The sequence below is a fragment of the Sapajus apella genome, unplaced genomic scaffold (genome assembly GCF_009761245.1).
Source record: "Sapajus apella isolate SASKATOON/1434 unplaced genomic scaffold, GSC_monkey_1.0 scaffold26, whole genome shotgun sequence".
NCBI lineage: Eukaryota > Metazoa > Chordata > Mammalia > Primates > Cebidae > Sapajus > Sapajus apella.
The window spans coordinates 14,438,957-14,458,582 of record NW_022436966.1 but is presented as its reverse complement, the minus strand read 5'-3'; the positions used below and the strand labels follow the sequence as shown (position 1 = coordinate 14,458,582).

General features: G+C 37.0%; 1 protein-coding gene across 2 annotated transcripts in view; it reads left to right on the top strand.

The window, feature by feature from the left end:
- LOC116560598 overlaps positions 1-19,626 on the top strand; it is a 582,130-nt gene that overhangs the window by 391,892 nt on the left and 170,612 nt on the right. For both annotated transcript variants that reach the window (XM_032292066.1, XM_032292065.1), the window contains exon 3: positions 12,601-12,778. The gene's annotated coding sequence lies outside the window, so the exon portion shown is untranslated. The remainder of the gene's footprint in view (positions 1-12,600; positions 12,779-19,626) is intronic.

Sequence of the window (19,626 nt, the reverse complement as noted above, 5' to 3'; positions counted from 1 at the left end):
TCCTTCCCTCCTTCCCTCCTTCCCTCCTTCCCTCCTTCCCTCCTTCCTTCCTTCCTTCCTTCCTTCCTTCCTTCCTTCCTTCCTTCCTTCCTTCCTTCCTTCCTCTTTCTTGTTTCTTTTATTCCTTCTTTCCTATTCCTTTTTTCTTTCTTTCTTGTAGGTATTAATGACTAGGAGAGAAGGGGGATATATGTTTATTAGACTGTTATCATCTGCTGTACTATTTCTGACTTTATAGATCATTAAAAAGTGAAAGCAACACCTTTAGCCTTTCTATAGCCTCTGCTTTCTAATGTCTTCAATTTGGGAAAACTTTGTAGGAGTTAGATAGAAGACCAAATGCTGCCTACGTGTGAAAGCAGCACATCATGGTGATCAAGAGACTGGCCTCAAGGTCTAAAAAGGCTGGGTTCAAATCCACACAAAATACTTTCTGGGACTCTGACATTGGGAAGGCTAATTAGTGTCTTTGAGGCTCAATCCCCATCTGTTAAATAAGGTTAATAATTCCCACCTCAAAGGGTTGTTAAGATGATTAAATGATCTTGTATATTCAACATGAATGACACATAAATAGTGCTCAAAACCACTGAAGATGTTTATCATTTCCTTTAATAGAATATGCTGGGCTATGTCATGAAATTTTATTCAGCCACCCACTGTGTCCACCTACTCTATGTTACATATGACAAACGGGTATAGCACAGCTGACCAGGTATAGGGTTAAAACCATGTCCATGCATCAGCACACACTTCACTGCCTGCTAACTTCAAACTTACGGCCCCATTCTTAACATCTGGATCTCACTGATCAACAGGCTGTGTCTATACTTTTGACCTGTATCTGGTTTTTCAAATGAAAAGCAACATAAGTAACATTTAGAATGATCATGACATGATACAGTTTGAGAAGACACTAGACATTATTAGCCCAATCATCTGTAGTAATTTTTTCAAACGCGTGTTACCCAGTAGGGTAGCCACTAGTCCCATGTGGATACTGAGTACTTATGACTAATCTGAATTGAAAGGTACCATAAGTGTAAACTATACACCAGATTTTTAAGTCTTTGTATGAAAAATAAATATTAAATATTAAATAATAATTTTGTATTAATCACATGTCAAAATGATCACGTTTTGAATGTTAGATTAAATAAGATATTAAAATTAATTTTGCTTTTAAGTTTTTTTAATGTGTCTCCTAGAAAATTTAAAATTACATATGGATTCACATTTGCAGCTCACATTGTGTTTTTATTGGGCAGCACTGTTTCAAACAAAACAAGTTAGGCATGGAGATGTGAAGTGACTGGCCCAAGATAGCTCAGCTTTCATCAGCAGAACACAGATGTGATTCCAGATCCCTTTGCTCACAGCGTCTCTCTCAACATGCAACCTTCTTCTGCTAAGAATTTTCTTTTTTGAGACTGTAGAGTTGGGTCCCTGAAAACCGAGGTTTCTTTGGAAAACACTGCCAGCACCTCCTCTGTGACCAGCTGTGCTTTTTTTTCTTTTTATTTTTTTTTATTGCACTGCCTTGGAGACTGTGCTGCTGTTATCCATTTCTTGCGTCAGTTACAGAAATTGGTATTGTATCTAAAACAATTGCTGTTATTAACAGGTTAAGCTGCTGGGATGTTAAAATAAAGGCTGCCCAGCTTTAGTGCATTTTGTTGTAATCGTCTCCCAGATGCCTTGTCGGAAATCAATTCAAGTTGAAAACTGGCTGGAATTGGGAGGTCAAGGCTTTGGCAGACTAAATATTTTATCTTCTGCTCATGTCTGGAGCTTTTAAAGATGTGGAATGGGGGCTCTTTTCTCATACCCCATCTGGACAAAGATGATTGGCTTTGCCATTTTGCCCAGGTTAGGACAAGGTTAAAATCAATTATAATCAATTATTAAGAGTCTTCTGTGGCTGCATTGCTTAAAAGGGGATTTTAAAAGTTTCTCAGTTCTGAAACATGCATATCTTAGTTGCTACTGGAGATGTTGTTATTCTAGAATGTCAAATATAGATGTTATCAGCATCAAGAATAAATATGAAGCATTTCTACTTCCTATTTCCTTGATACCTATGTTTCAGGATAATGAGAAAAGCCTAGAAAGGCTGAGATAATCATCATTCCTCTACCAAGTAGAAAAATTTTGTTACCTTCTTATATATGTTAGACTATTATAGCTATTTATTATTTGGTTACATTGTCATATGATTTCCTAGGAATTTATTGAGATGCTCTCTGCAGTTCTTATGTGATCATTTGCTGTATAAATGCACATGTAACTGCTGAATCTAAGTTAGGTTCAAAGAATCATAGATTTGTAATTGCATAGTAATTTTGAGACAAGCTAGATCCATCCCTACATTTTGTGATAAGGAAACTGAGGCTTGGAGAATTTAAATGACTTCCCCTAATTCTTACAACTATTCAAAGGGAGAATTATATCTCTTAGTTGCTAAAAGCATGTGTGGTCCCTAAACAGTCAGATGAATATTTTCCTTTCATACAATATTTTCATACACTTATAATTTTATTTCTTCACAATGATTTGAGAAAAAAACATATTCATACAAAATGAATATCATTCTGAACCTTAGACCGAGACATGAACTCAATAAACAGAATATGATTTTAAAGTGTTCTCAAAAGGTCACTTAGCTTTATCCTTCATCTCATTTTCCATGAATGGAAATCTCTTGTATTTTCAGGTTTCATACAGACCCAGTAGCTGAGGGTTCAAAATGCTGCCAGAGAAAGCATTCCATTATATTTACAGTCTGTTTAGAAGGAAAACTCCAGCAAATATACCAGAATTTCTTTGTAGACATGTTCAATACCAGTTATTGAATGGAGGGTGCATACTATGATCTTTGCTGGTATAGGAGGAGCCTGTCATTAACAAACACTGACATATTTTCACAGCAAGCTCCTCATCCTTGTAATATACTGAAAAACCACAAAAGAGAAACTTGATGTTTCTAATTTGGGGAAATAAACCTCCTGGATTTATGGGGGGCATACGATTGAATTTTAACACTTGCTGATCTCTCGATCAGCAAAATGAAGTTCCTTGTATTGCTTGCTTATTTTCCTCCAGCTCATATTGGCAGTAGAACTGAAGTATAATACATGTAAATCATTTTATGAAATTAATATTGGAGGGTCACTCACAGGTATCGTAATCGTGTAGAAATCAGTGCAACACTGCATAGTGGTGCTGAGAACACAGCTTGGGCCCAGACAGACCTGGTTTGTGTCTGGTTCCATCATCACTGGCTGCTTGGCCATAGACAGGTTACTTACCTTCTTTAGCTTCAAATTCTTCATGTGAAAAATGGGAGTTTCATTTATGGTTACCTCATGGAGTTATTTGAAGATTAAATGAGAAACTATCGAAAAGGACTTATAAGGCTTGGTATACAGTCAGCTCTCAATATGTCTAAACTAGAATGATGACAAATTGTCACCACTCATAATTGTAGCCTCAATAGCAGCGGCCTCAGTGGTAATAGGTATATTCCTATTTCTAACATTGTATTATTTTCTTTGGATCCATATGTACACATACAGGATAGAATTGCTTCAATGTCTGTTCTGGGTGAATTTTTCACCCTGGTTTATTTCACAGCAACACAATTCATATGCCTGAACCCTTCAAACCTTTCTCTTTGTCAAAAGATCACATTGTTCATTTGGATCATTGGTTTGATTCTAAGAACAGTTTATTCACTGCATATGCACAGAAAACCCAATTCTGATATTCTAAGTGCTAATTAATTGGTAGACATTTTTACTCTTTCTTTCTGCATTCAATCTAAATTTGTAAAGCATTGTATTAGAACAAGATTTCAAAACCTTTGAAGTCCAGTGGGCAGCATAATGACGTGGTTAAAGGATATGTCAGGGTTACTGAGTAAGACAGACTAGGAAGTTTGCCACTTACTGGCTGATCCTTAGCAATATCCATTCACCTAACTGAGCCTCTGGTTCTTCATCTATAAATCAGAAGAATAATACTTCCTAATATCATTTTGGGTGTCAAAATTAATACAATGCAAGTAGAACTCTTGGCACAATGCCTGAGACATGGCCTGTGCTTCTTAAGTGGTGACTACTATTTAATTTTTTTGTTCTATATTTGTACAACTCATAAAACTGTGATATTTATTTCAGGGCACTGAATAAACTTTCAGATTATATCCATTCATTCATAGTGTCATTTCACAAATATTGATTGATTGATAACTTATCTGTAGCAGATACTGTACTAGACCTGGAGGAAAACAGTGATCAACAGAAACATTCTTAGAAAAGAAATAGTAGAGCTTTGGGGTGGTGTGGCAAGAATGAAAAAGTAAACAAATAATTTCAGTAAATTGATTATAGCATAATTGCTTATTAATTCCCATTGGGCTTAGTAGCTGCTTTGGCTTGTCTCACTGCAGCTCACAGCTCAGAAGACCAGGCTCTGGGATCTGTAGATTTCATGTACAAATACTTTGCTTCCAAGTTCTGCAGACCTTTGCCCTTTGTTTACATAGCTCCTTCATCCAAACATCTCAAGCACTTAAAATTGGCTCAGAAACCTAGTATGTAACTTCCTAACTTAGAAGAGAAACTAAAAATGTACTCTACCTGTTAGAGTGTTGACATAGTGACAGGTAAAGGAGCTCGAGAAAACTACCCTCTGTTTTCAAAGATACCCTGTGATGTCCTGTCCTCTATTTTCCCTTGCCTTGGTATAGTTTCTTCTTAATTGGTTTTGCATCTGATAAGATGAACATTGAACATTTGCAGTATGTTTGGCGTCTGTTGCCAATTACAAGCTACTGATCTTCAGCAGGGCCTGCCATCTTTGCATTCAGCACAGCCTTCCCCCATTCTATTTGGATCTACTGGCTTAGTACCAGACATGGAAACGTATGAAAGAGTAAAGGAGAATAAATAATCCTGTTTAGTTTTCTTGGAGCACAAATGTTTCGGAGAAATGAGTACCCCAGAGGTCCCCTATTTCCTTTACCTTTGTGAAAGGAACACCCTATGCTTTAAATAATGATTCATGTGGTATGCACCATATCCAAAGAGTAAATGCAGAGATGAAAGCTTCTATTTATTCTGTACAGTGAAAATAGAAATCTGGAAACAGCATCTGCTTCTCATTTAAATGTATTTTTTTCTAATTATTTAGATGTATAGAGGCATCAAGCCAGGTTTCAATCAACAAGAAAGGTCTTGTGCTATCTAAACAAAATCTTATGCCTGAAGCCACTGGTCATAACACTTAAAATAGCTTAAAAGACCTTCAACAGGGCTTTTTATGCAAAGTAGTTGTATAGCATGGGTCATGAACAAATATATTATTTTTGCTTAAAATTAAGTCTGAATGTAGGAGAAATATTGCTGGAAATATATTTCCTGATCCCTAAAAATACCTGGTAATTAACCTTGGTTCCGTGTCACCTTACCTTTTGAAGAATAAATCTTGGAATCATGACTTTTGTGTCTTGTTTTTAGTGAAGAGGAAAAAAGACTAGTGCTTTGGGAGATTTTATTACATGGATTAGTTATTATTAGGAGCATTTTAAAGAATGCAGTTTTTCAAATATCAGCTTGTATAATTATGGCTTCCCCAGCTCCTTGACTCATAAATTAGGAGACTCAAATAAACAAACTCTGGTTTTCAGAAACTCTGAAGCTATTCACAATTAGACATAGGTGAATAAATATACCATAAAATTTAGGAGAAAAAGGAATCAGACATTTGGAGGAAAAGGGTCTCAAGAACCAACAAGCCTTTTCAACATCTGGATGTGGGAGCCCAGTCAGCGTGGTAGATCTGCAATTTCCAGAGAGGTCTACGCTGCACAGATGCTCCCACAGTCACGTTGAAGATAGAAGCAAAGGAGTGTTTGAATGAGGACAAGAGATGGCTGGCCCAGATTGGTTTAGAAATGGTGTTTACAAGGCAGTGTTGGAAAATGGAGTTGCCCCTTCATTTTGGGTTAACCCCTTCCCTCCATGAAGACAAGGCTTTTAGTATCTTTTTACTTTTTCTTTTTCTGTTCTTAGGTACACTTAGACTGCTCCTCTGTACAGTTCTGACCTCAGATTGACTTAAGAGAAGTTGATCTCCTCTCTCCTAACTATTCTCCATATCAACTTCTGGCTTTTTAGAGCTAGAGAATGAAAGGATGTTGATTTGTGGAAAAACAGTATTTTCTATTTTTCAGATAATTTTTTGTCTGTTCTGTAGATGTAAATTGAAAAGTTTTTTACTTTTTAAAACTTTCTCTTTCTCTCTCTCTCCGACTTGCCTACCATGCCTATTTTAGTCTCATTTTACTAGCTCTCCAACCTACTGCACTCATGACCTTCTCTGATATATGATAATTGAATTTAGGACAGGAGTTTACATTTTTATATATTTTTATGATTTATAACCTGCCTAATTTCAAAAAGGATTTGAGGCAGCAAGAGTAAATGGCACTGGGAGTTACATGGATATTTTTACTCTGCGTTTGGCCCATTTTCTTTTAGGCTGCATACATTTCCATAACTCTGAACAAGGATCATGTTTGGATGACCTTTTGTCCAGGGTAGAATTCACAGAATTTCAGAATGTGGAAAATGAATACCTCAGTATTTACAAAATCACCAGAGGTACATCTGAATGAATTAAATATTTCTACTATTCCAGTTTTGGTAATGGTACTAATTACATTGTTTTATACTTAAGATATGTTTCCTCTTCTGGAGGGGGAGGAGGTGGAGATTTAAAGCACCTCTTGGATTGCTGTGTGACTTTTGGAAAATCACTGATTACTCTGAGCTCTCTCTTCCACATCTGTTAAATGGGGATAATAAACCAACAACATGTTTATTATGAAGTCATTGGAGGATCAAATGAGATAATGTACCTGTAAAAGCTTAGAAAACAGTAAGTCACTATGTATTATGTAGTCAGTGTGGGTGAATGCTTTATTTACTTCAATCTCAGCCTCATAGAGTGAGAGAGACCAGGCCCTAGCTCCTTGGGATGCTCTAGGAAAAGTGCTTCATTGTGTTTGGGCTTTATTTATTGAATGTATTTGAATGAGTGATCATTCTAAGAGCGGAAAGTCATTCAATTTGATTTCACAATAGGGTGATGGGTGAGGCTGGAAACTACATTCTCAAATGCATTATCCAGAACATAGGAAACAAAACCACTTTTTAAAAGTGACTCATCTTTAATATCTCATATCAGTTTTGAAATACTTCATTCATTCATTTTTATAGCAAACTCTTAATTGAGAATGTCATTAACCGCTTCGCAGAGAGAGGCAATCATGACCTGAAAAATTAAGTGGTATAATTTACAAATAGGCTTTTGTCTGGCTGGAGGTTTTAGCTTATTCAGGACTTGCCTTTAGATTATTTTAGCAACACATGCTCCCGTTTTCCCATCCCATTGGCAGTATATATTTTGGGTGCCTGATATATACTGAAAATGAAAAATAGTTTTTAATATGTTGCTTTTCCTGGTTCACAATGCAGAGTCTTTCTGACCCTTTTATTCTCAAAATCAAACGCTACTATTTTCCTTCTTCAAAACATTTTATCTTCTCACCTTACTGTCTATCCAAATTTCTTCCCATGTGGGCCAGACAAGTATGTTATGAATGAATGAACATTGGGCCCACTTCCAGCTTTTCTCCGTGAAACCAACTTTGACTCAAGTCTTCAGTGAGTTTCCTCTCTTAATTTCTTTTCTTTTTTTTTTTTTTTTGAGATGGAATCTCACTCTGTCAGGCAGGCTGGAGTGCAGTAGCACGATCTCAGCTCACTGCAACCTCTGCCACCCAGGTTCAAGCTGTTATCCTGCCTCAGCCTCCCGAGTAGCTGGGACTACAGGTGTGTGCCACCACACCCAGCTAATTTTTTGTATTTTTAGTAGAGATGGGGTTTTACCATTTTAGCCAGGATGGTCTCAATCTCCTGACCTCATGATCTGTCTACCTTGGCCTCCCAAAGTGCTGGGATTACAGGTGTGAGCCACTGCACCTGGCCTCCTCTCTTAATTTCTTTACAATTCATAGTCTCAAAAATTTAGCACTTTAAAAAATATATTCCCTTTCCCTTCTTTTAAAAATATTTTGTCCCTTCTCCTCCCCACCCTGACGGTATTACAAGCTGTCTGAAGAGGGCTGATTTCTAAGTCAAATAAACTAGAATGAAACCCTAGTACTGCCATTTACTAGTTGTGGCATCTGAGGCACCTGGGGATGAGGATAATAATTACTTTTCAGGGTTGTTGAAGGGGGTAAAAGAGGCAACTTATATGAAGCCTAAAGCATGTTATATGAGCTCATTAAATTCTTGTTCTGAGATTAATTTGCCAATTCTTTTCTAGGCAAAGCTTTCCTTTTAAGGAGTTGAGGGAGAGAAAGACCTCTCTTTTTTTTTAAACCAAGGACACAAGTCTCCAATTTTTGTTCCCAAACTTATGGCCCCTTAAACTATTGAAGATTTTATGAACTTTCATTTAATTTCATTCTTACAGCTTAGTTGTTTATTGCTTTCAGATCATTTTTCTTAACAGACATTAATTGAGCTACTATTATGTGTCAGATACTGTACTTGACACAATGAAGAAAATTTCTATTAACTTCTAGAATCCCTGTCTGCAGATGTGTGAAATAGTTCTTTATGCCATGGATTCTTACAGTATTCTTCCTTTCCCTATGTACATGTGCCATCTTAAATATTGAACTTGGGCAAGGGAAGAAAATATGTATGGATAGAACCCAGTGGATTATAGCATTCAAAGTTGCTTTTAACAGGCTGAACACCTAGGATACTGTTTGTTCAAGGCATGAGCCATATCCAACTCATGTCATACTATAGCTATTATGCTTACATTAACATATTGTTGTATTCAAGTAACTATGCCTTACATCACATCATTTGAGCCCCTTTGTCTTTATTTTATTATTAATAGATGTAGATACACTACTTTAACTCATGGTCACCATAGTTTACCCCATTTTAAGTTTCTACATGCAATCCATTTAGTCATCAAACACATGGATCCAAAAGCATTATTTAGCTAGTCTAACAGTATTAATAGTTTACCACCAAAAATTCCTGACAAATTTGTTTTTGTAAAGGTCAGAGCATTCCTAGTTTCTAACTAGGATAAAGCAGCTTACTTAGATTTATAAGACAAAAACAAAGCTAAAACAAGTTTGCTTCGATGACACCAAAAACTCGGTAATTGTTTGTCTCTTCGCACTTGTAGTAATGGATGGCAAATGGATTATTATTCATGTTGGTAGTTTCATGGAGTTTTCAAGTTGGGAGATACCAGCTGGTCACTTGTTCCTCAGGTTGTGGTTTATGAGCCTGCAGCATTGGCATAACGCAGGAGTTTGTTCAGAATGTGGAATCTCAGGCGCACCCTAGATCAACTCAATCAAAATCTGTATTCACAAAATACCCAGGTGATTTTTATACCCCTTAAATTTTCTGAAGCACCATTCTAATCCACCTCTGCCTCTGTCCCTTTTTAAGAAATAAGAAACTTCAAATTCAGAGTTAGTGCAGAGCTAAGATTAAAACCTCAACCCCCTGTCTCCAAGGTTACTGCTCTCTTCTGTGCTCAGGGCGACCTCAGGAGCTTCTGAGTATAGCATGGAAGTGAGTTCCTTTTCTGGTTGAGTTTGGCAGTCTAGTAAAGAAGACTGCATGATTAGAGAATCACCTTCTCTTTAACACCCGTTCCTTTTCTGTGAGAAACAGTTTGGCTTATCATCTACTATTGCCTAAAGCCTCCCAAAGAACAGTGAAGCCTTAATGAGACCAGAACCCTCTTATTGTCTTGAATTTTAGATGTTTGTCAGCATCTATGATAGGAATTTTACCATCTGACATTCTTTCCCTAACTCACAGCTCATGATTTTGTAGTACATCTCCATTCATACGAGGAGGATAGAAAAAGCTGCGCCAAACCCTGTTAACAAAACAGTCCCCTGAAGGGCTATAATATTGCTCAGTGGTAATATCATCCCTATGCATTTTATCTTGTACATGAAATCTGGGCTAATTATCATTTTCTCATACAATACATTTTAGACCATTGTGTTTTTGTGTCCCTGCCTAGTTCATTAAGCAGAGTTTTACGGCTTCTCCAGTAACAGGATTGCTATTGACACTTTCATTAGACCCATAATTCAAATGCTTGTCTGCCTTCCAAATGGAAGCCTCTGAGTCCAGAACCACAATCTGGCCACCGACCGTATGTTGGCTTTTAGAACTGTCATAAACTCATCATCACATTCAAGTTCTTGAAGGGTCAAAATCTGCTTTCTTGGTGAACTGTCTTCATCCAACAAACAGTCAACGTGATCTCCAAGAATAGTCAGCCAAGTTTTCTCTGTCTCTCTCTGAAAACTCTTCCAGACAGTTCTCAGTGTGGTATGACTATAGCATAAATAATCAGTGTCCACATTTAAATATTAATTCCCTGATTTATTCATTCATTCAATTATTTTTACCATTTAAGACCAATATACCAAATAATATGGTAGTTGCTATAGTGATTTAAAGATGAATAAGATGGTGTCTGCCTTGGAGTTTCTTATAGTCAGAAGATACGTATATAAATCACTATATGAAAAATTTCACCACTAAGTTGCCAGCAGATGGAATGGCTATGATTATAGATTTCTGTGCTCTAACTAATGGCTATTATCAACACTGGCTTTTTACCAATGGTTCAAATGGAAATAGACTCGACTAAGTAGAACTGAATATATATATAAATGAAATATATATCACAGAATATAACGTTAGGAGCAAATGAAACCAATTCCCCAGAAAAATATCTGATGGACATTAGAGAGAAGGTGGGATTGGATCAGAGACAGCAATTGCTTTAGTGAATCATGAAAAATAGTCTTTCATTATTAGTAAGATTTTGGGTTTCTCTCTAAAAAGCTTCAAGAGGAAGTTCAATGAAAATATTTGATTTAATTTGCAATAACCTTTTTTAGGGGTGCCTCCTAGAAATCAAAAAATTTTGCTTTTGACTGGGTGCAGTGGCTAACGCCTGTAGTCCCAGCACTTTAGGAGGATGAGGTGGGTAGATCAGTTGAGGTAAACAGTTTGAGAACAGCCTGTTCAAGGTGACAAAATCCCATCTCTACTAAAAATACAAAAATTAGCAGGGGGTGGTGGTGCATGTTTGTAATCCCAGCTACTGGGGAGGCTGAGACAGGAGAATCACTTAAACCTATGAGGCAGAGGTTGCAGTGAGCCGAGATTGGGCCACTGAACTCCAGCCTAGGTGATAGAGCAAGACTCTGCCTCAAAATAAATAAATAAATAATAAATTCTGCTTTTAATTTTTACAGAAGTAAAGATCTTCAATGTTAGTGAAAACGCAGGAAATTTGAACAGATTATGTGCCATCAGTGTGCAAGAGAAGATTTTAACCTTTACAGAAGACTTAGCAATTTAATTAAACAGAAAATTATAGATAATGTGTTTTAATATACAGTTAGATATGTTTGGTTTAAATGACTGCTGACTGATTGGGTACTTTGCTTTTGCTTTCTGTCCAATTAGATCACAGAGGAAAAAAATTGCTTTTTGGGTAGTTTTCATCTTCCTTATAACTATGCCTAAAAAAAAAAAAAAGAAAAGAAAGAGAGGAAAAAAATGGAAAAGACAAAAGTATGGTCTGGCGCCATTTATTCAAGTCTTTACATGGGTGTTGAATTTACCTGAGCACACACACATTGGATTACCTACCTCATTAGCTTTCTTCCAACCAAACCCAGAGCTGCATTCCTGAAATGGGAAGGTCCTTTCCTAGAGTGGACTCAGACTGTTAAGCAGAGGAAGTGTGTGAGACTGGACTGCACTGCTAATTGGGATAATGTGGCTTCATTTTGCAGTAATATTGCTGTGCTATTGAAAAATGACTTCGGTATTCTTCCCAGTGCATTTCTTTCTACCACGTGTGCCTTCATAAACATGTCCAATCGTGTGATGGAGGTCAACGACAGTGTAGGGTTTAGAAATTGTTGCTTGGAAATCACACTCACTTAAATACCTGAATCTGTCCATCAGCCGTGCCATAGCTTATTCCAAGCCTGTGCAGAAGAGTGATTTGCAATCTCCTTGCTTTTCATTTCAAGTAGCATCACTCACTTTAAGCCAGATATTCAGGCCTCTTCAGAAGCCTCCAGGGTGAAGGACAAGTAAGAAGAAGCTTATCAAATCTTTCACAACTGTGGCCAGCTACATCTACTCCTGCATCAAACTCAGTTCATCTGTGGTGTTTTATTTCAAAATCACATATTCTTCCTTTTACATGACAAATAATAGAGATTTTGCCACACAATTTCAGGATCCAGATGGCTCTTTTGTGGCTCTATACATTTAATTGATCGCTATCCAGGTTGAAGTCTGAGCCAGAATGTCTGGGATGGAGGAAGAGGACATAATGTTTATTTTTGCCAGTCCTTCTTTGAGTTATCTTCTCTGATCGTCTATAAACTCAGGTTGCATAACTGCATTCTGTTTTTTTTTTTTTCTTTTTCACTTACAGGGACTTACCAATTTGGGCTTCTTCCAGGAGCTGAAAACTGATTACAAATATGAAACAGATTTCACTATAGGACTTGAACTCTACATTAAAAAACAACAAGCTCCCCAAAATAATTGAAAAAGATCTTCACCAAAGAGTAGCTGCAATGTGAATGGCAGGACGTGAAGCAAGTTAAGAGGTAAATTTTGAATGAAAACATCTTTTCTTTATGGCCAGATATATAGAAAATATTATTCTGGGCTTAAGGTAACATTCTGTCTCAGGTAAAGGTCAGAGGACAGAGGATCTTTATATAATCAGCAAAAAAATTGAATGATCCAGGCTATTCTGGGCTTATCTGTCTAGCTCTCAATTATAGAAATGTTGCAGAATGCTAGATTCTTCCTATAAACACCATTTTGGAGGAGTGGGCTTGCTTAATAAAGGAAACATTCTCCATGGAAAGCATCCTTGGGGACATTTGATAGTTTATTGTGCTTCAGAAATTCTGGTGCACCATCTTGAAAACCTACCTCCTGATTACAAAGGATTAAAAGGGGCAAAAGGCAATAAAGCCTTTAAATCCTTTTTATCTTGATGTTTGAGAAAAAAATATACAGAAAGTGGATTGGGCTCCCCAGAATATAAAAAGGTCATCTGGATTAGGTACTTGCCATGTTAGCTTTTTTCAGTATGAAAAGAGGGAAAAACGAATATGTGCATGTGTATGTGTTTATACATACACATGTATACTGTGTGCATGTGTGTGTATATATATATATATATATATATATATATATATATATATACACATATATATACACACACATGCAGTTAATACCTCAGTCTCAGTTGTTTCTCTCTTCTGGCCTATTAGATAATTTCTGGCTTCATCTTTTCTGTCCTGCCTGGATAGACCTATGAGTTGCCAGATTTATTCTGGGGGGTTTATGAAGCAGAATCTAAAGAATTGGGGAAGAACAGAAGGAACAAAAGCCATGATGACCTACTCTCATGAGGAAAGTAGTGAGTTTGGCATATAACAATGAAAGGCAATTAATCCTCCAGAATAAAAAGGCAGAAGGGGGTGGGGTGGCTGTTACCTGAGGTGTATGTGTGGAGAGACTCCAGTGAGTGAGGATGTGGCATGAGAATTCTGGGAGATGGTGGGAGTGATTTGGGAAGAGATGATGGAGTTTGAACAGCGAGCATGTGAGCTCACAGAGTGAGCTATTCAGAAAAGCAGGGTATTAGAAAATGAGAGATGATAGGAGGTATTAATAGTAATTGCCATGGACTGTATTTTTGGCTTTCCTTTATTTCCTCAATGAATGAGTAAAGGACAGAATCCCCCAATTTTCAATGAAATGTCACTTCAGGTCTGAACACATGGGTGCAGCCTTTGATAAGGTTTCACCCACAAAGCAACTATCTCACTGGGTACTCTGGCAATGGGATTTTTAAAAAAAGAAATCATACTGTCTTCTCAATGCCCAAGCCTCTGCTTGACCACTGGTTTTACAGTTTTCTTCATATGGCCTAGTTTTATAAAGTGCAGAGCTAAGAAGCAGCTGCCCTCAAATTTAGCCTTGGAGGAATCACTAACTAGTTGCAGGACCCCAAGTCATTCATCTAAAGCAATGATGGGCACTAATTAGGGATATGGGACTAGGGAGTCACAGGTTTTGCACATGTTATTTAACCTTCTTCGGGCATTGTTTCCTGTATCTATACAGTTGGGACATTAGAAGAATCTCCCTTGTGGGGCTTTTAAATGAAATGTTGTAGCAAATTTCACAGCTTCAAGCTCAATAAATATTAGCCACCATTGTTACAGCTGCTATGATTATTATTGGTGGTGGCAGCCTTGTTAATCCCTGGCCCTCAGTTTCCTCATCTTTAAAATGAAAGGATAAGATAAAACTTCCTCTATGCTCCCTTCCAGCTCTAAAAATACTTTCTATAATTCCTGAGTTGAAGAACACCTCCCACAAGAAACAGGCAACGGGCCATGAGACAACTCGTTTTCACCCTAAGTCTCTTACAAATATTCAGGTTATTTTAAAACGCCACTCCCTGGAGAGGGCCCAAGATTTCATTTAACATGAGCTTTGCCAACTTCAGTATCTTGCTCAGTACTACTTGCATACTTATATTACTGAATAAGAAAAAGGGTTGGATTTTTTTTCCTCTTCTCATTTATCACTGACCCTACTTGAACGACTTACAATTTATCCTGTAGGCATGGCGACACTAGTTAGTAGTTCTGCCATTTACAAAAAACATAGATATTCTCAAAAGTATATTTTCCCTTTCCTTTTTTCCTCTACCTTCTTTTTCCTCTTTCTCTTTTTAAAACCCTAGTTCTTCTGTGAGATGAAGCAGACCATCTCTTTCAAAGACTGTTAGGCTATTTCTGCTCTTTCCTTGATTTGCTTGGTAGCATCTCAGCCACAGGAATACAATACTGATAGAGTTGTTGATTGGTCCTAGAATATATCACAGTCCCTAAATACATGAAATTAAAAAAAGAAAAAAAAAATCAACATGGTTCTGAAAGGAAGGTAGTTAAAATTCAGAAAGAGAAATTCTTTAATTAACTTAATAAAATTACTAATGGAAGCATTTTAACTGCTAAATTTAATTTACTTGTCAAGATATCAGGCTACAAAGAGGAGGGAAGAGTAGGAACTCTGCTTCCCATTATGATGTTCTCTATTATAGAATAAATTTGCTTAAAATGAAATATATCACCAAAAGCCATCAATGACATCTTAATTTGGAACAGCCAGTTGAAAAGTAATTAGACTATGAAGCAATCAGTTCTAGTAAATCAGTGTTTCCCTTTACATAAACATACATTTTTCCCCCTATTTATATACAGGAAAGACTAGACCTTCAGGTAGTAAGCAGGCAAAGAAGCTGATTCTTTTGGCTGTCGGTGTTTCTACTTTACATTACCAAGCTGTCAAAACAAAATGTTTTATGATAGGATTAGAAAATGTATAAGCATCTGATTTGATTTAGTGTTTATATTTATATGTTGAACTGAGGAGAGTTTACTTATCATAGGGGTTTAAAAGATTTACATTTGTCTGCTTCTTACTTCCAAAATGCTTTCCAGATCCACAGGCAGCCCTGACACCTTACTTCAATGAATGAAGCCCAGTCAAAAATCAAACAAGAGCTCTGCTTCTCCCTGCAGGGCCTCTCCTAACTTATACAAATAAACGGAGAGAATGTGGTTGCTAATGAGACATGGTTTGAGAGTGAGGTGGGAGTGGTTGAAATTATCCTTTTGTTTAGCCACTGAAAATTCACCATTAGGAATTTCTCACATTGAAACTGACCTTCCTAAAAGTGTATTTGTTTGCTCATTGTTATGAAAAGCACATAAGTGACAGGGGTGAAACAGAAATAATGCATATTTAATTTGATTATAGAAAGTTAGCACAATTTGGCAAAGAAATACCAAAAATTCAAGTACCAAACTACTTTATAGTAGGAAACATTTTCTGTATATATCTTTTCTGATCGCTTTAGTACCCCACGAAGAAGATGTTTTCAATTTCAATTTACAGACATAGAAATGGAGGCCCGGAGAGGTTAAATGTTTGGTGGAGACAGTGGAGGTAGTTAATGAAAGAGCTGGGGCTAGAATTAGGGCTTCTGGGCCCCTGATACTCTTTCTATAACATCTGCTTCTGTGATGGAATCCCATCTGTTATATGCTGAGAGGAAGAGGTGTGAGAAAAATAACTAGAGGAGATATCAATCACTCAGCAAAATATTTATGAAGGACATCATTCAGATATTAGGGGTGTCACCATTGTCACCAGCTCTGAAAAATCAGAGAGGATGATGAATTATGTCAAAGAGAACATTAGCTCAGAAGCTAGAGACTATCTTGCAATGATATGCTTGTGTTAGTATGTATTATTTCCAGAGAATGGTGTGAGATAGGAAAATAAAGAAAAATTTTATAGGGAATGAAAATAAGCTACACTTTGTGTTTAAGAGAGAACTGTGGGAAGTCTCTGAAACGCGGTTCTGGGATCTGCCAGCACACAAATCATTTAACAGTATACAAATGACCTGGCCTTAATAGAGTAAATCAAGTCCATCCTTCCCGAGGCCTATTTAGAAATGTGATCATTGATAACAGCACCACAAAGTACTATTCCTCACTGGAAAACACGAGATTGGAAGGAAATCTAATATGGATAATGCAAAGGGAGTAAGCATTACAATTCGCAATTGTAGACAGGTGTGAAGTAGTCTAAGACAATATAATGAAAGTGTAACAGCCTCCATTGCATGGTCAAAGTGAGAGAACTGGGCGGTACACAGGGACTGCAGGGCCCTTCTGCCTCTAGGAGTCTAGAAAAAGACAATCTGTTATCCTCAGTGGCTGCTCAAGATCCGTACATAACAGGACAGTTGCCCTGAGAGTGGAGACAGCAAGAACTATATAAAAATAGACAGAACAACTTAAAGTTACTAAAGAAAAGATAAGGAGTGCAAAACTGGGAAATGAGATATTGCTAGTAAAAGAGGTTAAATGGAGTAAGGAGGTCTTTTATAAATGTATCAGGGAAAAAAAGTGATCCTCAAGAGAAAAAGACTACTGAATAAATAAGAGAAGGGCATGAAATTAATGATGGCTGAGATATTGACTTCCTGCTTTAAGTCAGTTTTTAAGAGAAAAATGAGAAGAAAATTTGGACAGCTGGAAGGCAATAATGACTTTTAAAAATAAGTATTGACAAAGAGGATGGGAGGAAATTTAGAAAAAAATTAAACATTGTGGCATATACAGATTGTAAGTTTCAGATAATATGCTTTCTAGGGAATTAGATTCCCTGCCTGTGAACAATACACAGACATGGAAGAAGGACAATGCAAACTAGAGAGATGTCGGAAGCTTTTCAAAACAAATTTGTTTCATATAACAGTAAAATAATGGTTGGGGCATATTGGAAAGGCAGACACAGGACAGGCTCTCTAAGTGTTGTGTAAATTTGTGTCATATTTAGTCATGGCTGTGTGGCAATTGCAATTTTTAGAAAATTGGTGAAAACTTTCTTCTTGTATTTAGTGAGAAAGGAAATAAATTGGATACCCCATACAGCTAATATGTATTATAGATACTCTAAAATTGCAAGAGAAGACTGTTACTATTTTATGGGAAAAAAAACTGAAAAATAATGCAGTCGTTAAATATTACATAAGCATTGAAATATTGACTTAAATAGGTACATAAAATTGGAAAATTTAAACCACAATGGAAGAAAAATCACCCGAAAGAAAATTTCAGATCCTAATAAAATTTCCAGATTAAATTCTCAAAATTCAACCACTTAATAGGAAGCTACTAATTGCTTGGGAATAATTATTTAGGGAAAGTTTTGTTGATTTTAGGCAATATATTTGTGTGGGATAAAGATGCCAGTGTAAGTGTTAGAGTTTTACAGAGAGAACAGTTTATTAACAGTGAATTCTTAAGTTAGTGTCTTAGAATATTTGCCCCTGAACATTTTCCTCGGCATTCCTATCTGATAGTCTGTCTTAGTTGACGGTGTGTAGTTAGTGGGGCTCTGTGGCTTCTTGGTTTCTCTGATTTTCAGTGTTTTCTTTTCTTCTCACAAGGCCCTCTTCCATAACTAAAATCATCTGAGATTTGTGGTATACCACTCCATTGACACATGGGTCCTATGCTCTTCAGGGAACCTACAGCTCCTGCGCTGAACCAGCTTACAGTCAGTCATAAGTCAAATCCACACTTGTGGTTCCTTGCTAGGTGAGTGCCCCAGGCACAATGAGGGAAGAATATAAAACGATGAAGTCCTAGGGAAAGACAGGTGGCAGAGGTGAGATTCGGCTTTCTCCCTGAAGAATGTGTGGAATTTAGACACATGGAACAAAGTGAGGAGAGAGCAGTTCATTAGTCCAAAAGTCTAGAGGCAGAGAAGTGCATCTGTACAAGTGGACGGTGATTTGATCTTTTCTGTTGGAGCAGAGCCTTAAAAGTCAGCAGGGTACAACTGTGATTTGGTAGGGCTGTTTGGGGAACTGAAGACCTGGGCACGAATCAGGGCTCTGACTTTTGGGAATGCTGTTTACTCTCTCTAATGTTCACAGTCTCCATTTGTAAAATGGGGTTCATTCCTCTCCTCCGTGGCCTTCCCTGAGAGGCTCTGAACCATGGTACAGGTGCATGGTTAAAGTGGCCATGCCATCTGCTTCCCACTTTCTGCCGGCCTCTGCTTGGCGTTCACAGGGGTTCTATTCCCAAACAGTTACTTTTCTGCCTAGTGGCATTTGAATCCCTGACACATTGCAGTTAAGCAATTATTTTTAACTAAATAATTGTTTAATATTTCTTTCAAGGTCTCTAAAGCAGTTTAAATGTTTTGTACTAATTTTTGATATTTTATAACAATTAGCTCAAAGTAAAGTGGGAAGAAGATAACCTGCTTTCCAGTTGGATTGTGACTGTGCTGTGAAGATAGGGAGTTTATGTGGAGAAAAAGAGAAATTCCATTCCACCCGCAGAATAGCAGAGACGATTTCTGACTAGAATAGTAGCAGATTGTGAGTGAGAGGTGGGTGGGCACTGCTGATCCTTTTATATAAATCAGACCCCAAATCCAATAAAAGAGTGTCAGCTCTTGTCACTAAAGAGTGGTTTGTGAGCACTATTGAAGAATGGCAGGAGGGATGGAGAGACGAAGGAAAAGGAAGAAAGGAAGTGAAAGAAGGGAGGAAGGAAGGTAGAAATTAGCAAAGAAAAAAATACATAGGAATGAACATATTTTTTAACAATCTATTTTGAAGCAATGTCCATCAGTGGTTCATAATTGGCCACAGGAAAGAGAGAACTTCATTTCATGGTTGCTTTCTCTTTTTTTCTGTTGCTCTTCTCTATAAAATCTTCTATTGAAGACAACTTTATTGAAAAATATGTGAAAAATATTGATCCATTAATTTTTGTTTCCATTGGTGGTTTTAGTAAAATTTTTATACATCAAACATTCTCTTCGAGGT